This window comes from Rattus norvegicus, chromosome 8, assembly GCF_036323735.1.
Source record: "Rattus norvegicus strain BN/NHsdMcwi chromosome 8, GRCr8, whole genome shotgun sequence".
Taxonomy (NCBI): domain Eukaryota; kingdom Metazoa; phylum Chordata; class Mammalia; order Rodentia; family Muridae; genus Rattus; species Rattus norvegicus.
This window is the reverse complement of record NC_086026.1, coordinates 115,080,219-115,104,667: the sequence shown is the minus strand read 5'-3', so window position 1 is coordinate 115,104,667 and position 24,449 is coordinate 115,080,219. Positions and strand designations below refer to the sequence as shown.

The window sequence follows — 24,449 nt, the reverse complement described above, 5'->3', positions numbered from 1 at the left end:
ACCCACCATTGTGCTTGAGACAGGTTGTGGGGGGTGGGAGAGGGGAAGGCCAACCCTAGCCTGTTGTATCCAAAGCAACCTTTTATGAAACAAATTTATTCTTAACTGGTAATTAAAGAGAATTCTGTACCCCAGATGTCTACCTCCAGAACCAGTGAGGGAGTTACAATATTTGGTTCAGGTTTTAAAGATAACCCTTTGACAGGCTGATCTTTTTTGGTCTACTCTTGGGGACTCATTCAACAAGCATCCAGGTCACATTTCTTGCTTCCATCTTGAAAACTAAGAAGCATCTCAAGCTATCCCTCCAACATAAATCAGAATCTCTGAGCCTTTCCTACCGTTTTTGCTGTTGCTTAAAGACGTTGTGACTTGCTTTCTGCCCAGGACAATGCTGTTACTTAAGCTTGGTCACTGTCTCATTGGCTCTGTGTTTCTGTGTTTCTAGAGATGCATCCATAACAAAATGATGGCTGCGACAGTTGTTCCAAAGCTTATCATTATGGAACAATTTAGTTTTTAAATGAGAGGTATAAGCCAGTTTCCTTGGTTACATCCTTCTTCAGCTCCAATGGACTAAAACCAAACTAGACCTTTTGCAGTGAGTTTGTGGAAAATGTTAAAGATATAAAACACATTTAGGAGATATTAGAAGAGCCTCCTAGAGAGAATTATGTTTAATGCCCTCCATTTTCTGTGTAATAACCTGTGGCTGCCATCCCTCAAAGCTCATCAGCTTCAGTAGAACAAGATATTTCTGGAGGTTATAACCACAATTAAGCATTTACATTGGGCGCTCACTGTAATAAGTTCACCTAACTGTCTCTCTCTGTGGAATCAGCTATAGTGACCCCTGGGCAGAAGAAGGACCAGAGAACACAGAGCCCTAGGCAAAGAAGCTCCACTGAGTCAGGAGCCACAGCAGCTCCATGATTATCCATGATCATGATTATTATCACAGTGCTCTTCTGAGTCTCATGGCTTCTTGGAACTCCTTTTCATAATGTATAATGTTAAGGAAAGGGCCCAGTGGCCTCCATCTTTCCAGAACTGACATTGAATCGTCTCATTAATCTTCTATCACACAAATTATGCCATTATCAGTCAGGTCAAATAAATGGTTAACTGTAAAAGAGAAGATGAAGGAAATCTTGCTGAAGAAGAGTTCCAGCAAAAGTCTCCATAATCCTCCCTGTACACTCCATTCTCAGATGTAGATTTTTAAATAAAGTACAATTCAACCAGCCCTGGAGTCAGCCCTCACTTCCAAGCACATTGCCATGCTCTTCATTAAGAAAACCCGAGAACTATAATCGATCAAGTGTTTATATAACTTAGGATACTATGAGTCTATGCCTTGGTTGGGGTTTCTATTACTGTGAAAGAATACCATGGCCAAGAACAATTCGAGGGGAAAGGGTTTGTTTGGCTTACAGGTCACAGACCATTATCATAGTAAGTGAAGCCTGGAAACAGGAGGCAGGGACAGATGCGGAGGCCTTGGAAGAATGCTGCTGACTGGATCCTTTCTTGTGTCTTGTTCACTTTGCTTTCTTATATCATCCAAGACCACCTGCTCAGGGACTGGGCACACCCACATCAATCAATCACTAATTAAAAAATGCTCCACAGGCCTCCCTATCGGCCAATCTGATTGGGGGAGGGTTAACTTTTTCTCAGTTAAGGTTTCCTCTCCCCACATGACTCTCAAGCTTAGGTCAAGTTGACAAAAAACATGACTAGCAAAGGTAGGTATTAGGAACAGGGGCTATGACAAATAGAGGGCCTGCATCCTGTCTGTGGTGGAGCTCCTTGGTCCCCAGCTGGGACCTGAGTACCATTTGCCAGCTCTTTGCACAGTCCTCAATTTCCGTGTGCTTTGTTGCTAAAACTTGACCCTGTGACCTTCCAGAGGGGTGTTCCTGGGTCTTGGGAAGGGAAGAGTCTGGAACTTAAGCTCTGTCTTCTTCCTGGACACTGAGGTACACTCTAACTCTAGGCAGGGTACCTTCTGAGCTATCTATGATGCTGTGATCCTCCCACTGGCATGAGGCTGAGTCTAGGACCTTCCCAGATACTTAAAAAAAAGATTTATTTATTTCATGTATATGAGTACACTGTCGCTGTCTTCAGACACACCAGAAGAGGAAATCGGATCCCATTACAGATGGTTGTGAGCCACCATGTGGTTGCTGGGAATTGAGCTCAGGACCTCTGGAAGAGCAATCAGTGCTCTTAACCACGGAGCCATCTCTCCAGCCCTCTCCCCAGTTACTCTTGCTGGGATTCCCTGTCCATCTATTTTGTTTTCTGACCCCTTTAGCAACTTCTGTTGGGAGCACTTTGCTTGTGACAATGCCTTGTGTAGTCCAGGCAAGGCTTGACTTCACTATATAGTCTAGGATGATATGTGATCTGCGTAGCTCTTCCTTCCAAGGGTAAGGATTACAAGGGTGCTCCATCATGCCTGGTATGAGAGTACTTTCTTGGGCCCAAATTCATGGCTCAGAGTCTGATTCTGGGAGAACTTAACCTACAACAAACACTATCTAAATGCACACATATGCCACCTTTTAAAGGTTACTTGCTATCTGTTAAATGATGTATATCAGAGAGTCAAAATCAGCCAATAGGGCACCAGTTTGTAATATCTGCCTTAATTTAAGAAAACACAATTATTCCCAGTCCATTGAAGAGCACAGGGAACTTGACATGTTTGACGTAGATGCTGAGAGCCTCCAGAGGCATGTATCAAATGCCTGTGGCATCACAATCTCCCGATTCCTGATGCAGTCTGCTCTTTCTGCTCGATATATCCACACTTGCTGCTGCCAACACTGGAGAACAGAGGTGGAGTGGGGTAACTCCCAGGCTGGTTTATGATGCAGAGTGGAAATCACTTCCATGTTTTAGAGACATGGCTGCGCTCTCTGTGCTAATAATGCCCAATGTGTGTTCTGTGTGTTATTGCCTTCAGAATGCTGTCTGGTGTAGCGTTCTGTGCAGTTCCTAGGATGTCCCTAGGGTGGATGTTATGATCGCCACTTCATGGACAAGGGCTGTACCCTGAAGGTTGCAAATCAGATAAATGGGGCTGTAAAATATGGATGATTTCCTAGCAGAGAACTAGGGAATGACCTATTGTCTTAAAAACTTGGTTGTATGGAATACTACTCATCTATTAAAAACAATGACTTCATGAAATTCTTAGGCAAATGGATGGAACTTGAAAATATCATCCTGAGTGAGGTAACCCAATCACAAAAGAACACACATGGTATGCACTCATTGATAAAGGGGATATTAGCCCAAAAGCTCAGACCACCCCAGATAACAATTCACAGACCACATGAAGCTCAAGAAGAAGGAAGACCAAAGTGCAGATGCTTCAGTCCTTCTTAGAAGTGGGAACAAAAATACTCACAGGAGGAAATATGGAGACAAAGTGTGGAGCAGACTGAACGGCCATCCAGAGACTGCACCACCTGGTGATCCATCCCATATACAACCACCAAACCCAGACAATATTGTGGATGCCAAGAAGTACATGCTGACAGGAGCCTGATATAGCTGTCTCCTGAGAGGCTCTGACAGAGGCAGATGCTCGCAGCCAATCATCGGACTGAGAACAGGGTCCTCAATGGAGGAATTAGAGAAAGGACTGAAGGAGCTGAAGGGGTTTGTGACCCCATAAGAAGAACACAATATCAACCAACCTGACTCCCCCCCAGAGCTCCCAGGAGCTAAACCACCATCCCAAGAGAACACAGGAATGGAACTATGGCTCCATCCGCATATGTAGCAGAGGAGAGCCTTGTCGGGCATCAATGGGAGAAGTCCTTGGTCCTGTCAAGGCTCTTATGCCCCAATGTAGGGGAATGTCAGGCAAGTAGGTGGGAGAGAGTATGTGGGTGGTTGAGGGAGCACCCTCATAGAAGCAGAGGTGGTGGGTAGGAGGTGGGATGGCTGGTTTCTAGAGGGGAAACTGGGAAATGGGATAAAGTTAAAAAATGCAATTAAGAAAAAAAAAGAAAAAAGACACCAATACAAAAAAAAACAAACAAATAAACAAACTCCAACAACAACAACAACAATAAAACTTGGTGGTTGCGAGCCAGAGAGAAAGAAGTAGAAGAAGACTATGTGAGAACTGGGCTGAACAGAGAAAATTCAAGGCTAACGTGGCAAAGGCCAGATAGAATGCTTGCAGAAAGAAAACCAAAGAAGCTGATTAATGGAAAGTTGAAAAAGTGAGCACAACTTTTCCATGCCCGTGCCTATCCCAATCTCCTCTTTCCTGATGTAGTTTGTTCTTTCTATATACCAACACTTGCTGCTGTAAACCCTGGAGAACAGAAACAGAGTGCTGTAATTCCGGGGCTGGTTACAGTGGGAAATTCCTGGAGGGTTGGGCACTTCCAATCTTAGGTTTGAAAAAAACCTGTCCAAGATATATATCCCAAAGCTGCATTGAGCAAGGGCTGTGGCTTAGGAGAGCAGAAATAGATGTGGAACTCCAGATCTGACCTGGGCACCTCTCTGTTGGTAGAGGGATTACCTAGTAATCCTAGTAAGCACAAAGCTCTGAGGACTGTAGGAAACCCCACAACCCCATGAAACCAGGCATGGATTGGAGAAGGAATGAAACTGTTTTTGTTTTTTGTTTTTTTTTTTAATGGATGACATCACCGAATGTGGTGGTGTGTGCTTATCCATCCTAGCGCTTAGGAGACGAAGGCAAAAAGATCAGAAATTCAAGGTCATTCTGTGTCTCACAATGAGTTCAAGGCCGGCCGGAGGCACATAAGACCCTGTTTCAAAGACAGAAACAAAACCAGAGACCCCGTCAAGGAAACAGAGGTCTAAGGTAAAGCAAATAAGTTTGCGTTTACAGACTGACATATTGCCAAGCTGGAGTTATAAATTGTCCTGTTTGGGGGTCAGTTTGATTCTAGAATGTTAGCTATGAGACTGTGGGGAACAGTCATCAAAAGCATAGACTCCTAAAGACAAATCAAATCATATAGACGCCTTGAGATCACCCGTACACTTCCAGCCCTAGCTCTGCCACCAAGGAGCCATCTGAGCACGGACTGCCTAGTGTGCAGTCTCGGTGTTGGCAGCTGTGTAGATGAAGATTGCAGCTGGTACAAAGAAAGTGCTGTGGCAAGAACACCAAGCCAATTATTACCACAGGGAGTGAGGAAAAGCAAGTAGCAGAGAGCTTCATCAAAAGCCACTGGATGCCTCTGGAGAAGGGCAGTAGGTAGGAGACCATTGTCCTCGACTGACAGCTTCATTTTTTCTGTATAGCCAACGATCCTCACTAGGCTCAGAACATGTGCCCATCTTTCTAAGTCTTTTAAGGCCAAGAACTTGGCAGTGAAACTGCATTTTGTCAACCTTTGTTCTTCGTTTTGACTGTGCAGACACAAAGAAGTTTAATTCCATTTACATATGGATCCTACAAATGAGGCAGTCTTCTAGATGCTGCTCTGACTCCTGTAACCTTCTTTCTGGGAGAATGTGTGCCTTACAGTAGGGGGAAGGATAACGTTGTTGTTTGAAGTGGATGTCTTGGCTGGAGGTGGTGACACACACCTCGAAGCCCTGTATTCAGAAGGCAAACGTAGAAGGACAGCAAATTCGAGGTGAGTCTGGGCCACACAGAAGGACTCTGACTCAGACAACCCTAAGGTGGCCCTGGGGCTATGGTTTAGTGAGCAAAGTGCTTACAATAAAAGCATGAGGAGCTGAGTTTGGATTTCCAGCATCCACATCCCCAGTGTTTGAAGAATGGACACAGGGGGATCCTGGGAGCTCATTGGCCAACCAATCTAGTGAGGTCCAGTGAGGAACTCTGCCTCAAAACATAACCTGGAGGGGCTGCCGAGATGGATCATTGGTTAAGAGCTCTGACTGCTCTTCCAGGGGATCTACTTTCTATTCCCAGCACCCACAGAGTAACTCACAATCCTCTGTAAGTCTAGTCCCAGGAGATCTGATATCCTCTTCTGGTTTCATTGGGTAAGAAGCCCATACATAGCACACAGGTATAGATGCAGGCAAAGCATCCATATGCATAAACTAAAATAAATTTTTAAGTGGAGATACAGGAAGACACCTGACATCAACCTCTGGCCTCTCCATGTACACACACACAAGCGTGCCACATGCATAAAAGAAACCCAAAATGAAGTAAAATAAAACAGATATTACTTTCAATACAGATGAAAGAGAGGTGTTTTTTATAATGTTGAAGTAGATCCAAAGAGATCGGAGTTCATTAAATCATTGCCTGTGGGAGCCAGAGAGATGGCTCGATGGTTAAGTACACTGGCTGTTCTTTCAGGGATCCAGGCTGAATTCCCAGAACCCACTTGGTGACTCACAACCATCTGTAACTCCACCAAAGGTAAGACACCCTCATCTGTCATTCATGGACGCCTGGCATTCACATGGTGCACAGGTACACATGCAGGCAGGCAAAACATACATATACATAAAATATATTTTAACATTTTTGATTGCATGTGCATACCTTATCTAGAAAAGCTTCGGGTCACAAGAATTTGCTTGGGTAGGAAAAGAAAGCCCACCCTTTTGCCTCAGCCGTTCAGAACACTGGTTTGAAGACATGAGGATGACATCCGCATATATTCTATATGACATCACACTAGCAACCCATCTATAAAGCTGAATTAAAATATAAATTTTCCAAGAGTTCTGAAAATGGTGATTTCTATTTCTATGGATATTCAGCACCTACTAAAAGTGAGCTATGGCTGCTGCGACAGTTTCCGTAGGGGACCCCTAAAACCTTTCACTTTTCTATTTCTCCCTTCTCAACAATGTAGATTCTGCTTCATGCTGGAGTGGCAGAGAGCCGGACGAAAGGTAACAAACTCATCTGCTAAAGCCAATTTCTCAGTCTGAGAGATAACAATAGTCATAACCCCGAGTGAGAAAGGGGCTCGAAGATAAACCTAGAAGCCAATTGGAACACCTGATGAGTGACACGGCTACAGTGTGATCTGAAAACGGGCCAGCTGGGCGTGGTCATGAACTTCCTGCACAAAACCTAACATTGTTAGAGTCGGTAGGAGAGCCCAAATGAACAAAGCTTATCAACACTATTCTTGCGGATGCTTGTAGCCCTTTTGGGGAGAAACACAAACATGCATGGGGGGCGGGCAGAGACAGACAGACAGACAGACAGAGAAACTGGATGGGCTCTGCACTCCCAACTTTTTTCAGTTACAATGAAATTCATGGTAAAGGGCTTGTATAGCTGTGAAATCCAAAGATTGGGAGAGCCATGACTTGACTGATCACTAAAAGTCCTAATGTCTTTTTTTTTTTTTTTTTGGTTCTTTTTTTCGGAGCTGGGGACCGAACCCAGGGCCTTGCGCTTCCTAGGCAAGCGCTCTACCACTGAGCTAAATCCCCAGCCCCCCTAATGTCTTTTAATTATTCCAGCTCATCTTGCCTTAGACTACCCGCCCTCATAATTCAGGAGAGACAGTCACTGTCCAGGTTACTACAGCAATGTCCCCAGTGCGCTCATGTTTGGGACATTTGTTTCTTACGCGGGGATGCTATTTTTCGAGGCCAGGGACTCTTCAAAGGATATAGCTCTGAACTGAGAGACACACCTGCTCTCTGTAATTCGTGGTCTGCTCATGTAAGAAGTCTATGCCAACATGCTCCTGAGGCCCTGAACTCCACCATCCCTTCTCCTCCATGATGAACTGAGATCCTCTGAAACTGTGAGCCAAGGTAAATCATTCTTCCCATGCCTTGTTTAATTGTGTGTGTGTGTGTGTGTGTGTGTGTGTGTGTATGAATAAATATAGAAATATATTCCTCTGAGACCATTTAGTGTAGCTTGTATGTATATGTTTCTAGGGCTGATCACTTGATATTTGATAGCCATTTAGGGGGCTCATCCCTGAAGATTAGCTCTCTCTTCCTCAGCAGTCTCTAATTGCCTATAACCCTTCATCTAGGGATGAGATCCTGTGTGGTCCCTACCGTGTTGGCATGGCAACAGGTGTTGTCATTGTTTAGGCAGCCGTATTGGTTGAAATTTCATGGATACAGCTCCAGTGTCATATCTGTAACACGATCTTGGAGCATGCTTCCTAGTTCTCCAGCTCTAACAGTGAGAATGGGTATTGTAAACTCACATATTAAATATGAAGGATCTGACAAGGCAAGGGGTCAACTAACTTGTCCTAAAGCATGACATAAAAGATACTGGATTCAACTCCTATATTCTCTGATTTCAAGGCCTATTCTTTTTGCAGGAAACTAAATGGACACTAAAATACTACATTCCAGTGTGTAATGCTGGGCACAACCAATGCACTGTTACTTTTAGCTGTCAATTGACACAACTCAGAATAATCTGAGAAGAAAGTCTCAAAGAGGAATGATCTAGATCAGTGTGGCCTGTGACCAGGCTGAGGGTAGGGAGTTGTCTACATTGTTAATTGATGTAGGCAGACCCAGCCCACTGTGGGTGGCACCATTCCCTTGTTAGGAGCCATGAACCAGTGTGAGTAGAGACGGTTAGCAGAGAAGTAAGCCGTAAGCAAGAAAGCAGAGATCCATTCCTTCTTCTGCTCTTGACTGTAGATGTGATGTGAGTAGCTGCTTGAGTTCCTGCCTTGAATTCCCCTCAATGGCAGACTATACCCCTTCGTCCCCTAAACTGCTTTTTGCCCGGGGTTTTTGTCATAGCGACAGAAATAACTGTTGAAAAAAAGTATCCCTTCACATCATGTAAATTACAAAGAAAGAAAAAACCTGCAAGTTTGCCACTTAAATATTACCTCAAGGTTAATATATTAAAATAAACTATCCTTCAGTATTCAGATGGCGCCCCCAATCATTTAGTTCTCCTCGAAAGCCAGGTTTATGAAGTGGTGTGGGTCAAATGCAATTACAATGTAGAAATGATTAATGATTTGCCTATGCTAATAGCGTTTTTATAGCTCTACATCGAGTGTTGCTGATTAACTGATTTTAAACAAGGTCACTTAGGCTTCAAAATGTAGGAAAATGGACCTTTCGCCGTCAATGTCAGTAGAGATTCCCTGAGTAAAAACAACTGGGAAGGTTAAAAAAAAAAGCAATTATATAACATTGGGCTTAAGCAAGGGAGAAAGGGACTCAATTAAAGCCAGGCCAAAAAAAGTAATTAGGCTGCCCATCCTTGTCGGAATGAACTGGAACAAGAGAAATGAAAACTCTGGCCGGGAAAAGAGAAGATCGTCAAGGCCCTGTCACCTACACTAGCACAAAGACACGTGGTGGGTGACGTGCATTTTCCTCGCTCTCTCTTGTGTGAAAGGCTGCTGCTCTTTTACCAGTGTCCAAATGTTCCTAGCATTTTTTTTTTCTTTTTTTCGGAGCTGGGGACCGAACCAGGGCCTTGTGCTCCCTAGCATTTTTTTAAATTCATTTATTTATTTTATGTATATGAGTACACTGTAGCTGTCTTCCGACACATCAGAAGAGGACATCAGATTCCATTACAGATGGTTGTGAGCCACCATGTGGTTGCTGGGAATTGAACTCAGGACCTCTGGAGGAGCAGTCAGTGCTCTTAACCACTGAGCCATCTCTCCAGCCCCCGCCCCATCCCCGTTCCTAGCAGTCTTCACCTGGGCTTCTTCCTACCAACTGCATCATTCTGATTCCAATTGCCTTTCACATTCTTATTTTTTTTTTTTTTTTGGTTCTTTTTTTCGGAGCTGGGGACCGAACCCAGGGCCTTGCCCTTCTTATTTTTTTTAATTGTCTTTTAAAAACTAAATGTTCTCAGCGTCACAGAGCTGGGATACAGAGTATGCAGGATGCTGACTAGGTTACAAGATCTCGAGAAGAGCGCCCGGATGTGAAGGAAGAGAAGCTTCTGTTGTATGCAAAGCCCTAGCTAAGTCAGTGAGGAGTCTGGCTTATTGGGGAGGTTTCCAAGGGCTGGGAGACATTGCTGGAACTGGGGAGGTGGCTGTTGTGGTAAAGTGTTGGTCACACAAGCAGGGGGACCATGGCTTGGATCCCCAGCACCCGTGTTAAGAGCTCAGCGCGCCTGCAATCCCAGTGTTGGGGAAATGGAGGCAGCAAGGATCCTTGGAGTTTGCTGGGCAGTGGGTCTAGGTGAACTGGTGATCTCCGAATCCAGTGAGAGACTCTGTGTTGGCTACTCTTGGTTGTCAACGTGATTACATCTGGAATGAACTGTTGCGGTAAATAAAAAATGTCACGGGGCACCAGGCACCACGCCATGCTACCTCCTGTTACTCTCTGTCTCTGGTGTTCTCTCCGCCTCTATGGCTAGCCCCACATTGGCGCTGGCTACTCTCTGGGCCCTGAGGCGGCTGCCTTCTTGTGACTCTCTGCTGTGAATTCTGTTCCCAATCCCAGCATCTGCCCCCTGTGGTTATTGTTACAATTCCCAATATCCCAGTAAAATCAAAACTCTAGAAGCTTGTAATTTTATCAATCAGATTTATATCAGTAAATTCTCACCCCACAAACCGTCTATACAATAAACAGAACCAATTGATAATGATATAAACTGCCCACCTAGATAAGACAAATTGTCCTGTAAAAATCCATCCCTTATGAAATATTCATAGCTACCTGTGGCCACTTAAAGCCACACAGATCTGGGTCGTCCTTCTCTGCCTCCATCTGGGTTCTTCTCCCTCTTTCTCCTCTCTCTCCCGCCTTTCTTTTCCACTGACCAATCACAGGCCTTGCCTTATATTGTGCCTTCCCTCACCTGCATATGGACATCAATCCACAAAGAACTACAGTCTAGAAATGAGGACACACCTGTGATCCAGATCTTGAGGCTGGAAGACAGGTTTCTGACCTGCTGGATCTTGGCATGGAGATCTTGAGGCATAGTGGCCACGAAAATCTTAGGCCCAGGCAAGGAGGTATATATCTGCCTTTAATTCCAGAAGACTGAGGCAAGGAGATCTCTGAGTTCGAGGTCAACCTGGGACAAAGCAAGTTTTACATCCAGGCATGGTGGTACACACCTTTAATCTGGGCCACCCCTTCTGCTGGAGGCCTACATCAGGACATTGGAAGAAGGAAGATTCTTCTTCTGATGCTTGCAACTTGCCAGCATCTGTGGGAAACAACTTCTACAGAAGAGCAGCTGAAACAACCAGCCTCATGGGACTGAACAACTGCTAGGTTCTTGGACTTCCCATCCAAGCTGCCCGTTGTTGGCTTAGTTGGACTACAGACTGTAAGTCATCACAATAAATTCCCTTCCCTTAATATGGAGACAAGAAGGACCCCAACTCAAAAATCATGGCAGAAAGCAATCAAGGAAGACACCCTGCATCAACATCTGCTCTCCACATGCACTGACACACATACACACACATACACATACAAACACACACAACACTAACATGCTTTTCTGATACAGTATATGCTCATGTATTACTAAGTATTATTCTAAATTAACATGCTTATAATAATTATGTCTATCATATAGTAACTACACAATACAGTCTTTCTCTTTGACAACGAAACATACATGAATGTTGATAAACTTTAACAAATCAGTTACTTTCCTGCTTCATTTCCCTTTCCGGTTCTCATGTTTATGTTAATATCAATTTAAATTTTATTTACATTTTAGTACACGACTTTACATTCTGTTCCATTTATTTAGCCTTGAATGATAATCACTTTACCATGAGCCATAAATTGTGTGTGTGTATGTGTGTGTGTGTGTATGTGTGTGTGCATGTATGTGTATGTGTGTTTGTGTGTGTATGTATGGGTGTATGTGTGTATATGTATGTGTGTATGTGTGCATGTGTGTATGTGTGCATGTATGTGTGTATGTGTATATTATGTGTATGTGTGTATGTGTATGTGTGTGTATGTATATATGTATGTGTATGCATGTGTATGTGTGTATACGTGTATGTGTGTATGTATATATGTATGTGTATGTGTGTATGTATGTCTGTGTGTATGTGTGTGTATATGTGTATGTGTGTATGTGTGTGTATATGTGTATGTGTGTATATGTATGTGTATGTGTGTATGTATGTCTGTGTGTATGTGTGTGTATATGTGTATGTGTACATGTATGTGTGTATGTGTATATGTATGTGTATGTGTGTATGTGTGTATGTGTGTATGTATGTGTGTATGTGTATATGTATGTGTATGTATATATATGTGTGTGTATATGTATGTGTAAGTATATGTATGTGTGTATATGTGCATGTGTGTACATATGTGTGTTTGTGTGTATGTGTGTATGTGTGCATGCATGTGAGTGCACAAGTACATGCCATGGTACTTGTGGTCAGAGGACAACCTTCCTGGGTTGGTCCTTGCATTTCTACCTTCTTTGAGACAGAGCCTCTTTGCCTTTGTGTAAGGTAGTTTAGCTGGCCCCGGAGAGGCTAGGGATTCTCCTGTCTCCACTTTCTATCTCTCCATAGGGGTGCTGGGATTACAGAAGTGTCCGCTGCTACATCCCAGCTTTCATGTGAGTTCTAGAAAGCTGAACTCAGCTTGTCAAATCCTCACCCACTGAGCCATCTCTCCAGCCTAATATTTCAAAGAATTTCATGATAATCAAGACAATAGACCACAATTTACACAACCATTTCTCTGGTGTACACATGAATTATTGAAATTTTTTATTGTAAACGAAGTTGTTATGACTTTCATCTTGCACAAAACTTTCTGATTTTGTGTTTCTTTCGGGCAAACTCCCTGTAATTGTGTTCTCAGATTGATTTTCTGTCTTGATGGTCTAACCGTATTACTGCCAGTTTCTTCTTTCCGGTCTGGCAACAGGTACTTTATGTGCTAGCTGCTGTCATACCAAGTGCATATGTGTGTGCTGCTGCTACCCTTCTCTTCTTAATTTACCCAGGCATCGGTATGTAACGACTGTCCACTTCTAGATCAGTGGTTCACGACCTCCCTAACGCTGCCGCCTTTTAACACAGTTCCTCATGTTATGGAGACTCCCCTCCCCCCACCATAAAATTATTTCCGTTGCTACTTCATTAGTGTAAGCTTGCTACTGTTATGAGTTGCGACGTAAACACTTTTTGGAGATAGAAGTTTGCCAATAGAGTCACAGCCCACTGATTGAGAACGACTGTTCTAGAGCCAAGCATTTTAGCCTGAGTCATCCTTCTCTAAGTACGGCTTCTCCCGCTTTCTTTTGACTTCCATTTGCGGGAGGACATTTCATCCCTCTGCAGCTGTGCACGTCCTAGGATCTCAAGCGAGTCTCTTGCAGGTGCAGATGGCTGGATTTTCTCATTTGGTTTTGGTTTTTCAAATCCTTCCATCCACTCTGTGCCCTTCCCACTGGGTGGTTCAGTTCCCTCACATTTAAAGCTGGCGTTGACAGGGAAGGGACTGCCACTCTGGTAACTGTTTTGTTTTCCCAGTGGTTTGGGTTTGGTTTTGTTTCTCCTTCTGTCCATCTCTTGCTGACTTTCGTGTTTCCCTGCTTTCCTGTGTTGCTTGATTTTGATCCATTTCTCGTCCTCTCTTGTGTAATCAGCACAGATATTTCCACTGTGGTCATGGGAGGCTCACCTAAAATATGTAATGGTCACAATAGCCTACTTTAAACTTAGAACATTTTCTCTTGAATGAAAGAGCGCTGTGTCCCTCTCCATATTCTATAGCATTAATGCCATGGTTTACAACTACGTATTCTATACCCTTAACAGAATTTAGATATCATTACCTATAGTCATCCAGCCTTCTAGATTTTCTTAGTAATTATAGTTTAGCCGCCAACATAATAGTAACATAATATTCGTTTCTGTCTATATATTTATCAGCAAATTTAAATATTTTAATGCTGTCATGCTATGTTTAGCTTTCTCTTAGTGTAAAGAGTTTTCTTCAGCATTTCTCATGCAGAGCACCTATGAGAAACCCCTTCACTTTCATTTATCAAAAGAAAGTATTATCTCTTCATTTTTGAAGGATAGATTTCTTTCTTTTTTTTTTTTCTTGAAGAATAGATTCCTAGGTATGGTATTATCGGTTGATGGTTTTGTCTTTCAGCATTTAGAACATAGAATTGAATCCCCCTCTGGCCCCCCTCACAGTTATCAGAATGGTGAGTAGCCATTACACAAGAGCTAACAAGCATGGCCCAGGATGAAAAGAGGGACTGTGGGAAGACAGACAAACTGTGCAGCTACTTTGGAAAACAATGCAGAGGGGCCTCAAAACCTTAAAAACCAATCAACCATACAACCCAGCAATCCCAAAGGTCATGAAATCAGTGCCTGATAGAAACATCTGCCCTGCTGTGGTCATCAAAGTATTATTAATAATGGCTAAGGTATGGAAGCAACCGAAGTGCCCATTGTTAGATAACCGAACAAAGGAAATGGAATATTACTCGGCCTTTAAAAAGATGAAACCCCAGCTTTTGCAATGCTGTAGAATAACCAGTGTAGTTAACAGCCACATAAAAGCTTGGGCATGCGCTGTGACCTCAGGACTTGGTGATCAGGAGGCAGAGGCAAGAGGATCCCTAAAGCCCACTCAGTGTAGCTGAATCTGTGAACTTGAGGTCCAGTGAGAGACTGTCTCAAAGCATAATGGGAGAGTGATTAAGGAAGAAGACAATCAGTGTCAACCTCTGGCTGTCCCAGGAAAGTAGCATGTATACACACACACACACACACACACACACACACACACACAGAGAGAGAGAGAGAGAGAGAGAGAGAGAGAGAGAGAGAGAGAGAGAGAGTCACAGTCACGGTCACGGTCACAGTCACACACACCCAAAGAAAAACTGGCTTAGCTCACTTTAATGTAAAATCCAAAACCACAAGCATAAAGCAAATTACTTATTTTTCTTGTTGCTACGATCACAAGAAATCACTAGAAGGGGGAAGCATCTATTTTGACTCAACAGTTGAAGAAGGGATCCATCCTCCCAGGCACAGATGGCGGGATAGGAGGAAGGTGAGGTGGACGGTCACATAGTGTCCACAGGCAGGAAGTAGGACTGAGCTACCAAACCTCAAGATTTGTCCCTGGTGACCCACTTCTTTAGCAAGGTTCAACCTCCTAAAAACTCCACAACCTCCCTAAACAGGACATAGCTGGGGACCGATGTGCAAACATGAGTCTATGGGGAGGGGGCCATTTCACATTCAAACCACTACACTTAGAAGCTTTGGGATCTACAGCCATGCCACCCTGAATGCTCCCCATCTCATTTGATCTCAGAAGCTAAGCAGGGTCAGACCTGGTTAGTACTTGGGTGGGAGACCGCTTGGGAATACCAGGCACTGTAGGCTTTAAAAAAAAAACAAAAACAAAACAAAACAAGAATCTGTGGGATGGTGACTGCCAGAGGGAAAGGATTGGAATGGGAGAAATACAGGTCAAAAGCGATGACCTTAGAGCTGTCTAGCACAGCCTGAGGACCACAGTTAACAACACTGCACTGCATACCGAGACCTTTTTGAGAAAGGGGAGTGTAGGTGCTTTTGAATCACAAATTAAAGGTGACCACGTCTTACAAGTTGCTTGACAAGTTATTTTATTCCATGCATACCAAGCATCATGGTAAACACTTTCTATTTATATATATAACTTTCAAAAAATAAATACCTTTTAAGAAGGAAAATAAAAGGGGTTGGGGATTTAGCTCAGTGGTAGAGCCCCTGCCTAGGAAGCACATGGCCCTGGGTTCAGTCCCCAGCTCCGAAAAAAAGAACAAAAAAAATAAAATAAAAAGAAGGAAAATAAAAGATGAGGGTACTCAGGGTACAGTGACTCACGCCTGTAATCCCAATACTTGGTAGGAGGATTGCTGCAAGTTTGAGACCAGCATGGGATACACGATGAATTTTAGGGCTTCCAGGAATCCAGAGTTGACCCTGCCTAAATAATGATAATAATGATAGTAGTAGTAGTTATAGTAATAATAATAATTATTATAGTAATAGTAATAATGTATTGTTGGGGTTACTATTGTTGTGAAGAAATGCTATGACCGAAGAAACTTGGGAAGGAAAGGATTTATTTGGTTTGTGCCTCTGTGTCACAGTGCATCACCAAAGGAAGGTAAGACAGGGTGGAACCTGGAGGCAGGAGCTGACGCAGAGGCCATGGAAGGGTGCTGCTTACTGACTTGCTCCTCATGACTTGTTCAGTCTCATAGAACCCAGGACCACCAGCCTAGGGATGGAACCACCCACAATGGGCTGGCCTCTCCAGCACTGATCACTAATTAAGAAAAATGCCCCATAGGCTTGAGTACTGGACTATCTTATGGGGGCATCATTTTATTTTTTTTTTAAATTTATTTATTTTATGTATATGAGTACACTGTAGCTGTTGTCAGACACACAAGAAGAGAGCATCAGATCCCATCACAGATGGTTGTGAGCCACCATGTGGTTGCTGAGAATTGAACTCAGGACCTCTGGAAGAGCAATCAGTGCTCCTAACCACTGAGCCATTTCTCCAGCCCTGGAGGCATCTTTTTATTTGAGGCTTTCAAATGACTTTAGTCTGTGTCGAGTTGACATAAAACTATCCAATTCTAATAATAATAATAATAATAATAATAATAATAATAATAATAACAATAACAACAGCAGTAACAATAATATAATGAGAAAGAAAGAAAAGGGAGATTCATATACTTGAGCTCTTTGAGATACACTTAAAATATTTCAATCTCTGTTTAGTATCTCTTTTTAATTTAACTGAATGGAAATAAAGTACAATGTAAAATTCAGTTCTATTGTATTCCAAGTTTAAAGTGTCATTCATGCTATCGGACAGCATAAAGTTGGATTCCTAGAACTTATTATTTATGGTCTGATAAAGGTCTCTAGTTTCCTTAACATTTACTTCCTTTGAAGAACTTTAAAAAAATGTATATTTATGTTCTTGTACAGAGTGGGAATCTCATACATGCTGGGTCTCATACATGCTAGGTGAGCCCTCTACTAAGAGTTTTTTTTTTTTTTTTTTTTTTTTTTTTTTTTTTTTTATTTCATGATGTGTTAGTGCACACTTTCAATTCCAGCCTTTAGGAGGCGGAGGTTGGTGGATCTCTGTAAGTTTGAAGCCAACCTGGTCTGTCTTGTGAGTTTTAGGGTAGCCAAGGCTATGCAATGAGAACCTGTTGCAAAAGAATATTTTAACAAAAAATATATTACATGTGAGTGTGTGCATGCGTGTGTGTGTGTGGTGTGTGTGTGTGTGTGTGTGTGTGTGTGTGTGGTGTGCATGTACACACATGCATGCACATATCTGTAGATAATAAACAACTTGAATGAATTGGTTTTTCTCCCCTGTCGTGTGGGTTCCGGGGATCTAACTCTGATTGCTAGGTTTGTCAGCAAGCACCTTTGCCACTTCCACTGAGCCACCTCACCAGCCACTGAGCCACCCCTCCAGCCTTCTACCCACTTTAAAAAAAAAGTATGTGCCTTTCTGTGTTATACAAAAAATCATTCACCAGTCATTTTATGTAGTCTCATCAAAATGGCACATGGGTGGAAACTTAGTAGTCAGAATACCAGGCTCTTCTCAAAGCCTTGAATAGCTGGATGCTAAAATGAGATCTTTGAGGGTAGCATTTCCCAGTGCAAAAAGAGAACACACTGAGAAGCGTTTTCTGAGGGAAGTGGAAAAATCCAATTAACTGTTTTCATAGCGGCAGCTGGTTCCTGGGAGTCAAAAGCAGTAACACCTCCCAGGAGTGAGCGTTTACATCACTGCCAGTTAGAAATGCAGTCACCTGCTTCCTTAAGCCACCGCGCTCTCTGCTAAACAATATTAGTGGTAATTAGGGCAGCAAATAACAGCAAAGAGTAAGGACACCAGACCTCACACCCCTGGCTCTCCTCTAATCTGCATTTAATTCGCCTCTGTGGCTTTAGTACTAATGAGATTTTTAAAGTCTATTTCACGTTCAGACTTGCTTTCCCGTTGTACAAACATGTGGCGATTCATGATAGCTCCGTGATGCTAAAAATAATGACATCTTATTCTGAGAATTCCCGTATTCGAGTGTGTAGGATACCAAAGACACTATCGGGAACATTTAATAATGTACTAATGGAAATTAGTACATTTAATAATGTACTAATGGAAAGAAACTTGTTCAAAGCCATGGAGCTGTGGCCTTCGCAGACACCACCATAGACGGGCATCTGTGGGTGAATACCATTATACCCGTTAACTTCTTCCCACGGGCATTACTTCTTCCTCCTTTCTCTCCCCTCTTCCTCACTCTGTCCTTTCTCCTTCTTCACTGTTTCTTACTATTCTGACTTCTGAGCTCTACTGCCCAAACCTACTCTTTTGTTTTAAACCTATTCACTTTACATTCTGTTCACTGCACCTCTCTCGGTCACTCCCTCCCACAATCCTTTTCCCCTCTCCTCTCCCCTTCTCTGAGCAGGTGGGATCCTCCCTGGGAATCCCCCCTACACTGGCACATCAAGTGTCTGTGAGACCAGACAAGGCTACAACATATCCCAAGTACAGGAAGAGCAACAGAGTCAACTAACCTTGAACCATGGGACTCTCAGAGACTGAACCACCAACCAAAGAGCATACATACACAGGCTGGACCTAGGCCTCCCTGCACATATGTCTTCATGCGGATCCTGAACAACTGGAGGGGAGGGGAGGGCTATCCCAAACTTACTTCTTTAAGTGACAGGCAGGCCAGCCTTTGGTCCTCCTAACTTCTAACTTTGTCCTCTTGGGATTCCTAAGACACTCCTCACACATCGTGTTTGCCCCACTCTGTTGAGTTGTTACACAGTCACCCTGCTTTGCTCTTTGCCAACGCCCATCTGCCTTCAGTTCCATTTAGCAGGCCGGTAGGCAACTCCATCTCTTCAGGAAGAGGGGTGAATTAAAGGTATGACTCTCACAGAATTCTCTTGGCTCGTGTATGATTCATATGTGTGTGTGGCTTTCCAGGACACCCTCAGATATCCTCCTCTGTCTACCAATGCTAGTTACCTAGGAGACCTTGTCTCGTCTCCTGCCTTAAATATATTTCCAGCTCAGAAGTAAAATTCAGATGCACATTGGGCCATTCCCTAGGCATCTCTACCAGAATTCCCCTATCTAAAATAACCAAACCGAACACCCAGTAGCATCCCATACATACGAATTGGCCTGTTTAACAACAGACTTTGGGGGTGAGGATAGGCAAAGCCTATTCACAGGTAAATAGCTTTGAAAAGCTTAAGTCTGATCTCTAGCACACAGGCACATCAAAACTCATGTATGTCGGCCGGGATTGATGGAATAGGTCTGGAATACCAGTAGCTCTGCAGGCTGAGGCAAGAGGATGGGAAACTTAAGCCCCCACCCTCTGAGGAACTTTGTTAGAGCCTGTCTCACTGTAAAGAAGAAATTGGTTGAAACACAAACTATATGAATGCATAGCGCTGTGGTTGTGAACTGTATGCATCCAGCTATGATCATATGAGAATTTACTGACATAAAACTCCCTAGTAAGCTCTGGAGGTCTCTTTCCAAGGTCAAACACATCCTGGAACATATTTGGGGACGAGGGGGAAGTTGGGGATCCAGTCTGGACTGGTCTTGGTTTCTTACACTGTAAGGAAACTTATCTTCTTTGTGAACTTTTAGAGGAACCTCCTACTAATACCTCAGGCATTTGAATGGCTGGGCATGCATATGAGAAAAATTAATGCCTCATGGAAAAGGCATTCACAAAGTACATGTGAGCAAAGGCTTGCATGACCTAAGGCTGTCAATCAAAACAAAACACCCCACACCTTTCCCCTATGAACCAACCTTTCTTGGACCCAGAGAGAGAAACTCCAGGAGGTGACCAGGAGCTTTTGAGTGAATGTCACTCAGAGGGGGCCATCTTCTCACAGTGTGTCTGTCTTCTTGCAGTGTGTCTGGCCCGTACATCCACTTTGCCACTTTGCTATTTGTGCACACTTCTTCAATTCCAAGAACTTGGAAACACCTGATCCAGAAAAGAGACCACTGACAGTAGTCACCCAATCATCAAAAGAACAAATATTACCTTGTGTAAACACAGATGTTCAAAAAAGGAGTGCCTTTTGTTTACTAGAACACGCTAACAAAGCATCGCATACAGTGATCACGTACAAAATCAGTGTTGCAATAACGCACTTCCCTGGACTCAGTTCAGAAAGTACACAGAGCAACGCCAAAGACTCCACACAATGGATCCCTCTAGTCTTTCAGCTTCCAGGATTCCACAACAACAGGATGGAGGCTGTCTCTGTCAGGGTTTCCACTGCCGTGAGGAGACACCATGATCACAGCAACTCTTATAAAAGACAACATTTCACTGGGTCCGGCTTACAGTTTCAGAGGTTTAATCCATTATCATCATGGTGGGAAGCAAGGTGGTGTGCACTGGATCTGCAGGCAGCAGAGAGAGAGAGAGAGAGAGAGAGAGAGAGAGAGAGAGAGAGAGAGAGTCTTTGCTTGAGCTTCTGAAATCTCAAAGCCTACCCCCCCCCCCAGCAACACACTTCATCCAACAAGGTCACACCTCCCCATGGGCCTATGGGGCCATTTTCATGCAATTACTACAAGGGCATTCAGGACTACACCATTAAGGGTTATGATAGGCAGTGCTCCTTCGATTATCCAGCTCCAGTCAAGCCACCAAATGACTACAGCTGCAAGCACAGCCCCAGGAGAGACGTGTAGAACCATGCAGCCATGGCCAGTCAGAACTGCTAATATGTGTAAATAAAAAAAAAAAAAAGAAAGAAAGAAAGGTTTGTTCTCGCTTTTGATGTTTTAACCTTAGGCATCCACAGCTAATTGATTGAAGGGACAACCTGTAGGAGGGGAAGAACGAGACAGTCTCGGTGTGAATGCATGGGTTACCAGAGCAGGGACTTATCGTCGGGCTGTTGAAAGGGAGACATGATTTCTAAATCTCGCACCACTCGCGTTTCTGACCTCTCAAGCCAGCCAAGGAATAAACAGGGAATTTGCTTGTCTTGTATATAATGACTGGAAGCTTCTAATGGCGTAACAACAACAAAAGCACCGGGGCCTGCAGGAACATAGTTGGCAAGGACCCATGGGCTTCTGCACTTTGTTAGAACTGTTCTCTCGGGGCTGGGGATTTAGCTCAGTGGTAGAGCGCTTGCCTAGGAAGCGCAAGGCCCTGGGTTCGGTCCCCAGCTCCGAAAAAAAGAACCAAAAAAAAAAAAAAAAAAAAAAGAACTGCTCTCTCAACATTGGGGGGTGGGGGCAGAGTTAGATAGCAGTCCGAACCAGAAAACACTCTTCTAAGCACTTTACATTAATATAGTCATTGAACAAATATTCCTTAAGCTTCTACTGTGTGCTAGGTGTTAGTTTACATATTTGGCGTGCACTAGTCAAAAACAGCAACAAAATAAAACAGGGGGGAAAAAGAGGCCCAGGAAGCCTATATTTTTAGCAAAGGGACACAGGAAAAATAAGTATATTAATTGGCCTATCAGGAAATATTCCCAGCTGTGTGGGGCAGCAGTTTCTGTCATTGAACCATGTGTCCCATAGTGGGCCAACAGAGAAGGATTGCAGTTAGAATAAGGCAGTGTTTCATTTGTAATAAAACACTGAAGTGTAAAAGAGCTTCCTGAACCCCATAAAGGTCATCTTCTAAAACTTACAATGTACTTAATGATGGAGGAACAAATGGCTCCCTCTAAAGATCACTGTGGCGGTCTGAATGAAAACAGTCCCCCGGGCTCATAGATCTGAATGCTTAGTCACTAGGGACAGAAACCGAGAAGGACTCCGAGGCGTTGGAGGCCGAGTGTCACTGGGACTGGACTTTGAAGCTTCAAAAGTCCATGCCAGGACCTGTATCTCTCTCTCTCTCTCTCTCTCTATATATATATATATATATATATATATATATATATATATATATATATATATATATATATATATATATATCTGTCTCTCTGTCTCTCTCTGTGTGTCTCTCTCTGTCTCTGTCTCTCTCTCTGTCTCTCTCTGTGTGTCTCTCTCTGTCTCTGTCTCTCTCTGTCCTTCTCTCTGTCTCTCTCTCTGTCTCTCTCTCTCTGTCTCTCTCTCTCTGTGTCTCTGTCTCTCTCTCTCTCTGTCTCTCTCTCTCTCTCCCCTGCCCTCACGTTGGGATGAAGTTCTCAGCTACTGCTATCAGGCTACGCCTGTCTACCTTCTGCCATTGTAATGGGTTAATGGATTAATCACCTATAATGGTAAACAGGCCTTCAATCAAATGCTTTCTGTTCTAAGAGTTGTCTTGGTCATGGTGTCTCTTCACAGCACTAGAACACTGACTAAGTCAATCAGGCATAGATCAGGGGTAGTGTGCTGGATAGTTTGTTTTTGGTTTTGTTTTGTTTAGTTTGGTTTGTTTGTTTGTTTGTTTGTCAACTTGACACAAGAAAAAGTCCTCTGAGAGGAGGGAACCCCAAAGAGAAATGCCTCTAAGATCCAGTGGGAGGCAAGCCTATAGGGCATTTTCTTAATTGGTGATCGATGGGGAAGGCCCAGCACACTGGGTGGGGCCATCCCTGGGCTGGCGGTCCTGGGTTCTAGAAGGAAGCAGGCTGAGCAGGCCACGGGGAGCAAGTCAGTGAGCAGCGCCCCATCGTGCTGTCTGCATCAGCTCTGGGATCCAGCTCATTTGAGTTCCTGTCCTGATTTCCTTCGATAATGAGTAGTGAGTGCTAAGTAAACCCTTTCCTCCTCGACTGGCGTTTTGGTAGTGATGCTTTGTTGCAGCAAAAGAAACCCTAGCCTAGGTGCCCAGTGCCATTATTTTTATTGAACATGGAATAGAGGTTCTAGTCAGGACAAGTAAACAAAGGAAAGAAATACAAAGCATCCAGAATAAGAAATTAAGCCCATTATGATGGTTGATGCTTGTAATCCCAGCACTCAGGAAACTGAGGCAGGAGGACTCAGTCATGAGTTCAAGGCCAGCCTGGGCCACTTTGCAAGACCCTGTCTCAAATATCCAAAAGAGAAAAGTAAATAAAATAAAAATTAAAATTAAGAAAACATATGTAGGTGATATATTGTGTACATGGAAAATTCTAAGAAGTCCACTAAAAACTGACTAGAACTAGTAATTCAGGGAATTTTCAGGATAAAATAGGAAAAAAAATCCAAAACAACATCAACAAAACATTTGCATTTCCATGTTATAATAATTAATATTTCAAAAATGAAGAAATTAATTCCATTGATTATTAGGCAAAACATGGAAGAAATTCCTAGGAGTAAGGTCAACTGTAGAAATGCAAGGCTTGCACATAGCTAACTACCAAAACATTAACCAAAGACTGTAAAGAAAACGGAAGTCAACGGAGAAATATCTCCATATTAATAGAGTTTGGATGGTCAATTTCTACAAAGTGCCACTGATTACGTCTTAGTCCCCAGGCTGGGAGAACTGTGGTTGGTGGAGCTTTTGAGATCTCGGGCCTGTGACAGTCATTAGGTCAGTGGGGGACTTACTTTGAAACACCATGACCAAAAAGCAAGTTGGGGAGGAGAGGGTTTATTGGTCAAACTAAATCCACAAAAGAGCTTGCATTGGTGGCACATCACACCTAGCATTCGGGAATCAGAGGCAGGTGAATCTCTGTGAGTTCCAGGCCAGTCTGGTTGACAAGGCTAACTCTAAGACAGCCAGGGCTACACAGAGAAACTGTTTCTCAAAAACCAAACCAAACTAAACCAAAACACAAGAGGTGGCTTGGGATGTAGCTCAGTGGCAGAGTAGGGGCCACAGGGACATGACTCTGGCCTCGGCCCCAAAACTACAACAATAAAAATAGAAAGAAGGAAAGAAAAGAGATTTGGGCATAGTGCCCCACACCTTTGATACCAGCACTTGGGAGGCAGAGGCAATCTCCCACACGGTGAGTTCGAGGCCAGCCTGGTCTGCATAGTGAGTTCCAGGGCAGTCAGAGCTACATAGTGAGACCCTCTCTTGATTAAAAAAAAGAAAACAAAACATAGAATTACCCTATGGTCCTGTGTCTCTATGCCTATACATATTCTCAGGACTAATGAAAGGCCCTTTATGTAAAATGTATAAAGCAGGACAGGTCATAATCACAAGCACCCCAGGCTGGGACTGCTAATACATACCAAGTGATAGACAAGCGAAGTATAACAGACATGAGCTCTGTGGACTATTATTCCATGATTAAAAGAAATGAAGAGTCCCTAAATGCAGTATAACATTAGCCCTTGAAACATATTAAGCCTTCGAGGCATGGGAGAGAGACTGAGAGTGACAGTTAAGGTGCATTGTGCATGGCTACAGGGCTACTTTTTGAGGCTGTGAAAATGGTCTAAAATTGAATATGCTAATAGTCATACAACTCTGTGAA

At 43.3% G+C, this 24,449-nt stretch overlaps 1 protein-coding gene and 1 pseudogene across 2 annotated transcripts in view; one reads left to right on the top strand and one right to left on the bottom strand.

The window, feature by feature from the left end:
• Positions 1-24,449, bottom strand: part of Rpl29 (ribosomal protein L29) — an 893,235-nt gene that overhangs the window by 845,010 nt on the left and 23,776 nt on the right. The window lies entirely within an intron of this gene.
• LOC120094400 (5S ribosomal RNA) lies at positions 15,235-15,353 on the top strand (annotated as a pseudogene).